The following is a 12,157-nucleotide window of genomic DNA, read 5'->3' on the forward strand; positions in this document are numbered from 1 at the left end:
TTGCAATTAGTATAGCAAGGTACTTACAGGGATCAAATTAAAAAATTCATTAACGCACGCACTTAATTAAGAAACACTTTTCGGTTTACATGATAAATTATGACACCTATTAAATCTTCTGGTGCAAGCTGTAATGGCTTCTCCGCTCCCGGGTAGAGAGCTATTGCCTTTGAGGTCCTTCCGAACCTCCCTGAGGACCCAAAAGCATCAGTGACAAGTGTATTAAAAACAATGCATTTCCCCTGCAAGGTGTAGGAGCCTCTTTGTTGCGAACTAATTCATACTTAAGAAAAAAAAAGCACCAGGGGAACCAGGAGGCTGTCAATGCTGTGAGCAGATGACAGCAAACACAGAAATGACCTTGAAAAGAAAAGAGAGGTGTCCTTGCTCCCCAAATTTCCCTAAAGCAAGGTAGCAAGGACAATTTCTGTTTTTTTTTCTTGCTTGTTTTTGTATCTTTCTGTTTTTATCTCCGTCTTCTTCCCCTCCCCAAGAATAATCATTACCAATGGAGAGGGAATATATTGCAAATAAATTATGTATTAGTAGATAGATAGTCAACATGCTTTTAAAAAAATTTTTTTTTTGCATCTACTGGGAAGAATTTAAGAGGAAAAGAAAGAAGAAAGGGAGGAAGGGAGGGGAGGAAGAAGGGGTAAAAATAAAAAGCGAGGAATAAATACCTAATAAGGAAATCAGATCTATCCCTCGGAATCTTGGCGTTTCCAAGACCTTCCTTGCGGAAAAGCGTGGATCCATAGTGACCATAAAGCTACAAGACTTCTGTTATTTTATTCAGAATGTCATTAATAGCGCCTTTCATATTCTTTATGAAACGGGAGTTAGCAAAGCTGGTAAAAAAAAAAAAAAGCTAGAAAATTAAAAGTTGCTAGAAATTTTAGAAAAATTTTAGAAAATTAGAAAAAGCTAGAAAATTAAGAATTGGTTTCCCAGAGTCAGACGTATTCATGGTCTCTGGTGTAATTCTGCTTTCTCTGGACGACAAGTTTTCACAATTTTGGCCGCTGCTCTCATGGACCTGTGTACGCCTTGGTAGTCTGGAAACATTTGCCTTTCTGGTTTATTCTGGCTGTAAATACAGAAAGGGCTGTAATTATTATTATTATTATTATTATTATTTTGAGACAGCGTCTCACTTTGTTGCCCAGGCTAGAGTGAGTGCCGTGGCGTCAGCCTCGCTCACAGCAACCTCAGACTCCTGGGCTCAAGCGATCCTCCTGCCTCAGCCTCCTCCCGAGTAGCTGGGACTACAGGCATGCGCCACCACGCCCGGCTCATTTTTTAAATATATTTTTAGTTGGCCAATTCATTTCTTTCTATTTATAGTAGAGACGGGGGTCTCGCTCTTGCTCAGGCTGGTCTCCAACTCCTGACCTCGAGCGATCCTCCCGCCTCGGCCTCCCAGAGTGCTGGGATTACAGGCGTGAGCCACCGCGCCCGGCCTTCATTTCTTTTTTTTTTTTTTTTGATTGCAGAATATTAACAAGGGGTGCAACATTTTGGTTACATGAATTGCTTTTGTTCAGTTTGAGTCAAAGCCATAAGTGTCTCTATCACCCAGAGAGTGTGTGTTGTACCCGTTAGGTGTGAATTTACCCATCCTCTCCCCCCTCTCCCCCCGCCTGATTGTCATTGAATTTGACTACCAAATGTGCACGTGAGTGTTGATCTATAAGTTTCAATTTAGTAGTGAGCGCACGTGGTTCTTGTTCTTCCATTCTCGGGACGCTTCCCTTAGTAGGATGGGCTCCAGCTCCAGCCAGGAACACACAAGAGGTGCTGAGTCACCGCTGTTTCTCAGAGCTGAGTAGTGCTCCGTGGTGTGCACAGACCACGTTTTATTAATCCACTCGTGCATGGATGGGCACTTGGGTTGTTTCCACAGCTTTGCGATTGTAAACTGTGCTGCTATAAACATTCGAGTGCAGGTGTCTTTTCCATAGAGTGACTTTTGTTCTTTTGGGTAGATGCCCAGTCGTGGGATTGCTGGATCAAATGGTAGATCCACTCGTATCGCTTTGAGGTATCTCCACGTTGCTTTCCACAGAGGTTGCACCAGTTTGCAGTCCCACCAGCAGTGCAGGGGTGTTCCTCTCCCTCCTCATCCACGCCAGCATTTTGTTGTTTGGGGACTTTTTGACAAAAAACATTTTCACTGGAGTTGGGTGATATCTCATTATTCATTTTGACTTGCATTTTCCTGATGATTAGAGATGTTGAGCATTATATATATATATATATATATATATATATATATATCTTGGCTATTGGTGTATCTTCTTAAAAAGCTTCTGTTCATGTCTTTTGCCCACTTTTTAATGGGGTGGTTTGATGTTTTCTTGCTGGTTCCCTTGAGTTCTTCGTACATTCTGGTTTTCAGCCCTGTATCAGATGTGTAGCATGCGAATATTTTCTCCCACCCTGTAGGTTGTCTGTTAGCTCTATTGATCATTTCCTTGGCTGTGCAGAAGCTTTTTAATTTGGTCAAACCCCATTTATTTATTTCTGTTGTTGCTGTGATTGCCTTTGGGGTCTTCTTCATGAATTCTTTGCCTAGGCCGACATCTACGTAAGAGTTTTTTCCAACCTCTTCCTCTAGAATTCTTTTAATAGTTTCATGATTCAGGTTTAAGTCTGTTATCCATCATGAACTAATTTTGGATAACAAAATTATCCGAAAGGGAGGTGCAGATCCTGTTGAGATAGATAACGCCATCTATCTAAGGAAACGTGTTTGCTCTGTTGTCTGTTTTTTTTTTTTTTTTTGCCTTTATCGACCTCACTTGCACTTCTTTCTATGTTGTTTTTGCACGTGTGATTTTTTGGTGGGTGATTTCCTAAAATATACACACAAACTACCCCCTACTGACTTTGTTCCCAGCTCACGCACGTAGTAAAAATAATAGCTAATATTTATTGGCTGCTTTTTAAAAATGCTGGTCTTATTTAGTTCTTACAACAGATATAAGGTTAGAACTATTAAGTGGCTTTCCCCAAATTACTAAGTTGCTACCTGGTAGAGGTGAGTTTTGAACTCTGGTAGTCTGACCCCAGAGGTGACTTCTATCCAAGGTTCTATGCAAGGTTGCTTTTCTAGATTAGTTACAGAAGAGTCTTTTCAAGAATTGAGGCCGGGCGAGGCGGCTCACGCCTCTCATCCTAGCACTCTGGGAGGCTGAGGTGGGAGGATAGCTCAAGGTCAGGAGTTCGAAACCAGCCTGAGCAAGAGCCAGACCCCCGTCTCTACTGAAAATAGAAAGAAATTCATTGGCCAACTAATATATAGAGAAAAAATTAGCCGGGCGTGGTGGCGCATGCCTGTAGTCCCAGCTACTCGGGAGGAGGCTGAGGCAGGAGGATCGCTTGAGCCCAGGAGTCTGAGGTTGCTGTGAGCGAGGCTGACGCCACGGCACTCACTCTAGCCTGGGCAACAGAGTGAGACTCTGTCTCAGAAAGAAAAATAAAGAATTAAAAATTAAAAAAAAAAAAAAGAATTGATTAGCTTTACAGAGAACAAGGAAAAGATGGAACAGAGATGGGGGAAATGGCCTCGTTTTGGGAGTGTGGGTACCATTCTCTGACCAGTAGTGCAATTCTAGAAATTAAAAGCAATTAACATTTTCATTATTTTTAAATGAAATATTTTGAAATCAATGATTTAAATTTTCTTTACCTCACTATAATTTCTCATCCCCTGCCTTATTTTTATGGGACTTGTCTAATGTTATTTTATTTTATTTTTTGACAGAGTCTCACTCTGTTGCCCAGGCTAGAGTGAGTGCCGTGGCGTCAGCCTCGCTCACAGCAACCTCCGACTCCTGGGCTCAAGCGATCCTCCTGCCTCAGCCTCCTCCCGAGTAGCTGGGGCTACAGGCATGCGCCACCACGCCCGGCTATTTTTTCCTAGATATTTTTAGTTGGCCAATTAATTTCTTTCTATTTTTAGTAGAGACGGGGGTCTCGGTCTTGCTCAGGCTGGCCTCGAACTCCTGACCTTGAGCGATCCTCCCACCTCAACCTCCCAGAGTGCTGGGATGACAGGCGTGAGCCGCCACGCCCTGCCCGTATTTAATAAATCACATGAGCTATTCGACACTTGATTATTATAGAATAGGGTTTTGTTAGATGATTTTGCTCCAAGGCAGGCTAGCGCAACAGTTCTGAGCTTATTGGAGGTAGACTGAGCGAAAGTAAGATGTTCAGTAGGTTGAGTGTATTAAATGCATTTTTGGCCCGGTGCAGTGGCTTGCACCTGTAATCCTGGCACTCTGGGAGGCCGAGGCGGGAGGATCACTCGAGGTCAGGAGTTCGAAACCAGCCTGAGCAAGACCCCGTCTCTACCATAAATAGAAAGAAATTCATCGGCCAACTAATATATATAGAAAAAATGAGCCGGGCGTGGTGGCGCATGCCTGTAGTCCCAGCTACTCGGGAGGGAGTCTGAGGCAGGAGGATCGCTTGAGCCCAGGAGTTGGAGGTTGCTGTGAGCGAGGCTGACACCACGGCATTCACTCTAGCCTGGGCAACAAAGTGAAACTCTGGCTAAAAAAAAAAAAATGCATTTTTGACGTACAATATATTCAACTTACGATGGGTTTAGCAGCATGTAACCACATCCTAAGACAGACGGGCATCTGTATTTTTTTTTTTTTTTTTTTTTTTACCAGTGCTTTAATGCTAGTGCTTTCCTCACCCTGCTCTGAGCCACTTGAATCTTCGATTTTCCTCATTGCCCTGCCAGACGGTATTTACAGCATTTTGGTTATGTGTGACTCACTTCACGAGGTTCGAATGCAAGCTTCACTCTTGCATGTTTTTGGACTCTGCCTTGCCCCACTTATTTTATTTAACAGGTGGCCTGATTTTGGCTCTTGTTCTCTTGGACTGTGTAAAAAGAATTAATCTCGAGTGTCCTTTCTTCTCCGATTGCCTGATAATTCTGCCTCTGTGTAAAGTTGAATTATCTGTCTGTCATTGGGTATGTATATTCGACAGGTCAGGAGAATCTTTCTCTTCTAAGATTTTACTGCGTGCCATCTTTGGAGCGGATAATGTTTTCAAACATTCAAGGAATGAATACAAAAAAAAAAAAAAAAAAAGCAAGAAACGGAAGCCATACCTGGAGCAAGATATGAAAAGGACAAATAGACTTCGGGTAACCGTGTCAGGGTGGGAACTTCTATTTCTAGGTTGTGTGTTTGGGCAGTTTTTCTTCAGAGAGAAGACAGGGGTCTAAGAAAATCCATGGCACTCTGAGCTAGCAGCTTGATGCATCTGGCTTTCGAATCTTTTTTTTTTTTTTTTTTTTTGAGACAGAGTCTCGCTGTGTTGCCCAGGCTAGAGTGAGTGCCGTGGCGTCAGCCTCGCTCACAGCAACCTCAAACTCCTGGGCTCAGGTGATCCTCCTGCCTCAGCCTCCCAAGTAGCTGGGACTACAGGCATGTGCCACCATGCCCGGCTAATTTTTTTTTATATATATATATCAGTTGGCCAATTAATTTCTATTTATAGTAGAGACGGGGTCTCGCTCTTGCTCAGGCTGGTTTTGAACTCCTGACCTTGAGCAATCCGCCCGCCTCGGCCTCCCAAGAGCTAGGATTACAGGCGTGAGCCACAGCGCCCGGCTGGCTTTCGAATCTTTGATGTGAGCTGCAGGAGTTAAGAAATGTGTTTTCCCGGCTCTGCAAATAAGTTTCTGGGTTGCAAGAAGTAGATGACTTTAGTACACTTGTTTTGGGAGCGGTTAGCTCGTGTGCGTGTGTGTTTTAAGAGACTTGCGTGCATAGTGTAGTTAGCTATGCAAACATGAGTAAAGTATATGTAATGATAGACTATAATCGTCAGGAAAATATGTTGATCATATAACATGTTAGTTTTTCTTTCTCACTGCGTGAGGAAGCAGGAACCGCTTTTCGTTTTACTGTGCACCTGCAACATGCATTCCCTTGCCTTTATTTAGCATTTATTGTGAGTTAAAACACCGTGAAATGACCGGGTACACCATTTATCTTCTTTTTTTTTTAAAAAAAAAATTTTAGCCTAGTGGAATAGTCTATAACATTCCCTAAAAGTTACTTTTTTGGTAGTTAGTTGCTGATAATACAAATTACTTATTTTTTTTTTATTAAAAATAAGCTGTGAGATGCATATTTATATTTGATGATGGTTTTCTTTTTACTCATTTTATTTATTTAGTTTTGTAAAATTATTCTATTTTGTAAATATTTTAATGTAAAATAAATTTATTTGGTTTTGTAAAATTATTCTATTTTGTAAATATTTTAATGTGAAATAAATTTATTTTATTTATTTGGTTTTGTGAAATTATTTTATTTTATTTACATGTAGCCAAAACATTTAGCTACATGTTTGTGGAGTCCATTTGTGAGGTTTTGATGCATATTATGTATATCGATCAGATCAGGGATTTACTATTAACTCATTAGTAAAAATAGCGATGAAATACATAGAAAGTCATTTTCTCATTACGAGTCTCAGAGAAGAAGGCATGGCTGTCTGCTACCTGGCATTACTCCTTAGTATTTCACTATTAATAAAATTTTAGGCATAAATAAGATTAAAATCAAATGTCAAAGATACATTAGCTTTTTGAACAAAAAGTTGATCTCGTAGATCAATAAAAAAGTATTACTCATTTTAAATGAGTTTGCCATGTCACTTGTACCTGTTCAAACCCCATATAATTTTCATGTTAGAGTAACTTGGATTGAAAAGTCAGCATCGTTGTATTATTTCTGGTTCCCGGAGACTTCATTAAGATGACTTGTTTTTCAAAGCACCAAGGGAATATTTAGAGATCAAGGCCCTCATAAAAAAAAAAAAAATGTGTTTCTCACGCCTGTCATCCTCTGCACTCTGGGAGGCCGAGGCGGGAGGATCGCTCGAGGTCAGGAGTTCGAGACCAGCCTGAGCAAGAGCGAGACCCCGTCTCTACTATAAATAGAAAGAAAATTAATTGGCCAACTGAAAATATATATAGAAAAAATTAGCCGGGCGTGGTGGCGCATGCCTGTAGTCCCAGCCACTCGGGAGGAGGCTGAGGCAGGAGGATCGCTTGAGCCCAGGAGTCTGAGGTTGCTGTGAGCGAGGCTGACGCCACTGCACTCACTCTAGCCCGGGCAACAAAGCGAGACTCTGTCTCAAAAAAAAAAATAAAAAATAAATAAATAAATAGATAGATAAAAATGTGTTTCCATGGCTGAGCGCTGTGGCTCACACCTGTAATCCTAGCTCTCTGGGAGGCCGAGGCGGGTGGATCGTTGGAGCTCAGAAGTTCAAGACCAGCCTGAGCAAGAGCCGAGACCCCGTCTCTACTAAAAATAAAAAAAAAAAAAATGTGTTTCCACTTAAACCACACACAGGGCAGGTGCACAACCTCCCTCTGCAGGAATGAGAGAACTAACTTGGCTATACGGCAAGAGAAACAGACAAACCGTACTGCTTTCAGCTTTTCGTCCCAGATGAAAACACACTAGACAGGTGCAAAACGCGATCCCATTTTTTTTTTTTTTCCCCTTGCACTGTAGCAAACACGGGTTGCAAATGGAACAGGGCCAACAACGCCGGGGTACACAGGGGCTCCCAGCGTCCATCTATCTTGAGTGGGAAATGGCCACGTAGGTCAGTCTGGAAAATTGCCGTTTATGTCACTCGCCCCTTTTCTTTCCTTCCACTCCCTTCGCCCAAGACTGCCTTCTGTCTGAGAGCAAACCCCAAACCCAACACCTGCACGGCGGCTGCGGTCTCTGCTTCCCTTTCCGAGGATGCTGGCGTGAGTTTGCGAGCCGATCCCGAGCACTCGGGTGGGGACTGGAGTCCTCTGGGATTTGTGAGCATCCAAGAAACAGAAAAGAACTATCTTTTTTTTCCTCTCTCTCTCTCTCACCAGCTTTTCCTTGGTCTACCTATCTCACTGTTTCATGCCTGCCTTTCTTACACAAATGAGGTCTTGCTTATCAAAGAGAAACTTTTCCTCGATCTGACACTGCCAGACATTCTTGGCGGGGTAATTACCCGGCAAAGACCCGGCCCAGATTTTTGTAGGCGATCTGTTGGCACAAGGGAATTATTGCCTACCTGTGCATATTTTCTAGATCTGTGGTTACTGGGAGACGAGTGATGTTTTCTGATTCTGAAGCAGCTTCCAACCAAATTGCCATATAAAATGACAGATGCCACATAATTCAATTTTAATGATCCTAAAATATTTTCGGCCAATCTGGATTCTGGGATATTATTTTTTTTTTTGAGTCTTTAAGATGAGTTGCCGGTATCCTATAATATTGCTACTTATTTATTTATTTTTGCTTCCGGGTAGAGAAGTTTTTATTGTTTCTGTCCCTTTTATGAACAGAAAGGCGATATACGAAACCCTTTTGGTGAGTTTGTTCATTTATTAAAAAAACGATCGAGCCTCTGCAGTTCGCAAGAAGCTACGTATGTGCTTAGGGCTTATTTTTTTTTGATGCTCAAAATGTTATCTGAAAATGAACAGGCGACAAAAGATTGAGAAATCAATTTAATCAAGAAGCACCTATTAAACTCACCGAATCGTACAGTTAAAGCACATGCATTTTACTGTATGTAAATTTCATTTCGCTTTATGTAAAATCATCCCTCAATGATTCATCCCTCAAACTCGACTTTAAATAAAAAGGAGCGATTATCGAGCACCTAGAAAGTGACAAACGTCATGCTGCTAGTCACTGCAGCTGCAGAGATAACTCGGATTAACCCCAAGTCGCCAAAGCTCACAGTCGCATAAAAAAATATATATAGTGAAAACCAAGGGTGACCGCTTGAGTGTGCAAAATATAACAACGCAAGCCTGGTAACGGGGGATTTAGAACATAAAAGGAGTGTTCGGCTGATTCTTGGGAGACAGAAGAGGAGAACATGCAGGGAGAAAAGATCTAACTGCTAAACAGTTAGTAGTAGTAGTAGTATATAAATCACCCTGGTTATTTGCGTCTTTACTTTTTAGCTGATGACAAACCTCTTTTAGAAGATCTTCCTTGAATCTCTAGTCTGGGTTGATGGCTCTTATCATAGAATTCTAGGCATGGTGCTGCCCTGGCGTTTTCAATTTTTCTGCTACTCCATTAGATTAATATTACTTCCAAAAGGAACGCAGTCCCATGCCTGGGGTAGAGAAATTAATCTCTATATATTTACTTTTTTTTTTTTTTTGAGACAGAGTCTCACTGTGTTGCCCAGGCTAGAGTGAGTGCCGTGGCGTCAGCCTCGCTCACAGCAACCTCCAACTCCTGGGCTCAAGCAATCCTCCTGCCTCAGCCTCCCTCCCGAGTAGCTGAGACTACAGGCATGCGCCACCATGCTCGGCTAATTTTTTCTCTGTATTTGTGGTTGGCCAATTAATTTCTTTCTATTTTTTGTAGAGACAGAGGGTCTCGCTCTTGCTCAGGCTGGTCTCCAACTCCTGAGGTCAAACGACCCTCCTGCCTCAGTTCCTTATATCTTTCCTATTCTCTTCCATCCGTGAACTGCTATTAATGGCAACACACACACACACACACACACACACACACACACACACAAATCACACACGTGTTTCTTGTGCAATTCGAGAGGTAAAAGATTCCTTCACCAGGTAAGGGGATCTACTGGAATGTGAAGCTATCATAGAAGTCAAGTTACTTGAATATCTTTAAGTAAAGGGCCCGTCTGTTGGTGTGTGGAAAGCGAATTATTTCCTTGAGTGAGTGATGCTTTCCGAGGGTCAACCAGCCTCCCAGGAGACCTGTGGATTAAGAGTTCGACTCTCTCGGGGGGCCTCGTTGGGAAACTCCTTTGCCCGTTATGGCTCAAGGACGGTTGAGTGTTCCGTCCTAGTCAAGAACGCAAGAAGACGGTGGCTCACGCCTGTCATCCCAGCACTCTGGGAGGCCGAGGCGGGCGGATCGCTCGAGGTCAGAAGTTCGAAACCAGCCTGAGCGAGACCCCGTCTCTACCATAAAAATAGAAAGAAATTAATTGGCCAACTAATATATATATATAATATATATATATATATATTATATATATATATAATATATATATATATTATATATATATATATAAGCTGGGCATGGTGGCGCGTGCCTGTAGTCCCAGCTACTCGGGAGGAGGCTGAGGCAGGAGGATCGCCTGAGCCCAGGAGTTGAAGGTTGCTGTGAGCGAGGCTGACGCCACGGCACTCACTCTGGCCTGGGCAACAAAGCGAGACTCTGTCTCAAAAAAAAAAAAAAAAAAGAACGCAAGAAGAGAGCTCGGGTAAGGTCGTTCTGATTCTTGATAGATTAAGGAAGACAGGTAAGGCTCAACGAGGAATGCCGTCTGCAAACACAGAGGAGTCAGCCCAGGTGTCCCAAAGACTTAATTTCAATTGACACGAGCCTACGTGGAAGACTCGTGTAAATTTAAGCTTCCGTGGCCGGAGTGCTTGGTAACGGGTCAAAACTGTAAATGGCAAGCCGGAACCTCCAAACCACTCCGAGGCTGAGAGAGACTGAAGGCTTGCTTGATTTATGGGGAACGCATGATTAAGTGTTAAACGGCAGTCAGAAGGGACTTCCCGAGATGATCTGATTAGCTTTTAGCACCCAGAGATCTCTTCTCAGTGGAATCCGGGCTCTGTAATTAAGAACTAGTGGTATAAGTGTCTAATAGGATTTTTTTTTTTTTTTTTGATTCATGGACCCACAACATACTGACACAGGGCGAACTATAGGAAAGTGTGTAAGAGAGAATTTTATTATTTTGAATGGCTGATGGATATCTCTTTAGGAAAAAAATTATTTTGTTATTATAACGTACAATTTAATGTCTTACTTTGACACTGAATGGACAATTTCTTTCTTTCTTTTTTTTTTGAGAAAGAGTCTCACTCTGTCGCCCGGGCTAGAGTGAGTGCCGTGGCGTCAGCCTCACTCACAGGAACCTCAGACTCCTGGGCTCAAGCGATCCTCCTGCCTCAGCCTCCTCCCGAGTAGCTGGGACTACAGGCATGCGCCACCACGCCCGGCTAATTTTTTCTATATATATATTAGTTGGCATCAGCCTCGCTCACAGCAACCTCCAACTCCTGGGCTCAAGCGATCCTCCTGCCTCAGCCTCCCCAGAGCTAGCTTTTTGAAAAGATTTGCTCACCTCTGATTGCAACCAACTGCCCATAATGTTGCTCCTTCCTTTCTTTTGCAATTTTGGCACTACAGCCGGCCAGCATTTTTCCTGATAAGAGACCACCGACCGTGGAGTGGTTCTAACCAGTCTACCGTGTGCGTGCACAGTTAAGAGTTTTTGTGCAGCCTGCCTCACTCTTTGACATCAAAGGGCCAAACACTCCAGCCTTGGATCATGCTCCAGCTTGCCATTTTCGGAGCATGGATTCCATGAAAGGGGGGCATGAAGCTCATATGCAAATGAGTGCTTCTCCTGCCATAAATATTCACGACCCCTCCCACAGCTAATTAAATATGTATATTCAGCCACCCTGCTTAGCATATATGTGCGTCAATCCGGCTTCTGGCCAGACAGGTTCTGCTTCTTAGCCTATCAGAATTGCTACCTGCAGGCTGGCTGCAACCCCTCATAAGAAATAAAACTCTCCTTTCCAAATTTATAGACCCCCTCACTTCTTTGGTTGATGCCGTATATCTATTTAGTGAGATACAAAAAAAAAAAAAAAAAAAAAGATCAAAGCTTGAATTTCATTCCTACTGGTTTTACCTTCTCACACTAAGTAAGAGTGAATCTCTCAAACAAATATTTTAACGACCAATATCTTTCGATACATGGATACCAAACCTTCCAAATTGGTTGTTCGGGGTTAAGTCTTCATGAGACTGAAAAGTCAGTATCCAGACAAGGGTTTCCTTTGAGATGATAACCTCTTACCAAGCCTATCGAGTTCAGATTATTATTTCTTTTTTTTTTGCAATGAAATAGAGCTTCCATCGGCAACTTTTCGGAAAAAGTTAGAGGATCTATTTGCAAAGGAGATGTTTTATTTGTATGAGATGATTCGTGGAAAACTTGATTTAAGGGCAATAGACATGGTACTTTTTTTTTTTTTTGGGTAAAGGAAAAAAGAGGTTGATAAATATTTAGGTCAATC

Source organism: Microcebus murinus, chromosome 29 (assembly GCF_040939455.1).
Source record: "Microcebus murinus isolate Inina chromosome 29, M.murinus_Inina_mat1.0, whole genome shotgun sequence".
In the NCBI taxonomy this organism is placed as follows: domain Eukaryota; kingdom Metazoa; phylum Chordata; class Mammalia; order Primates; family Cheirogaleidae; genus Microcebus; species Microcebus murinus.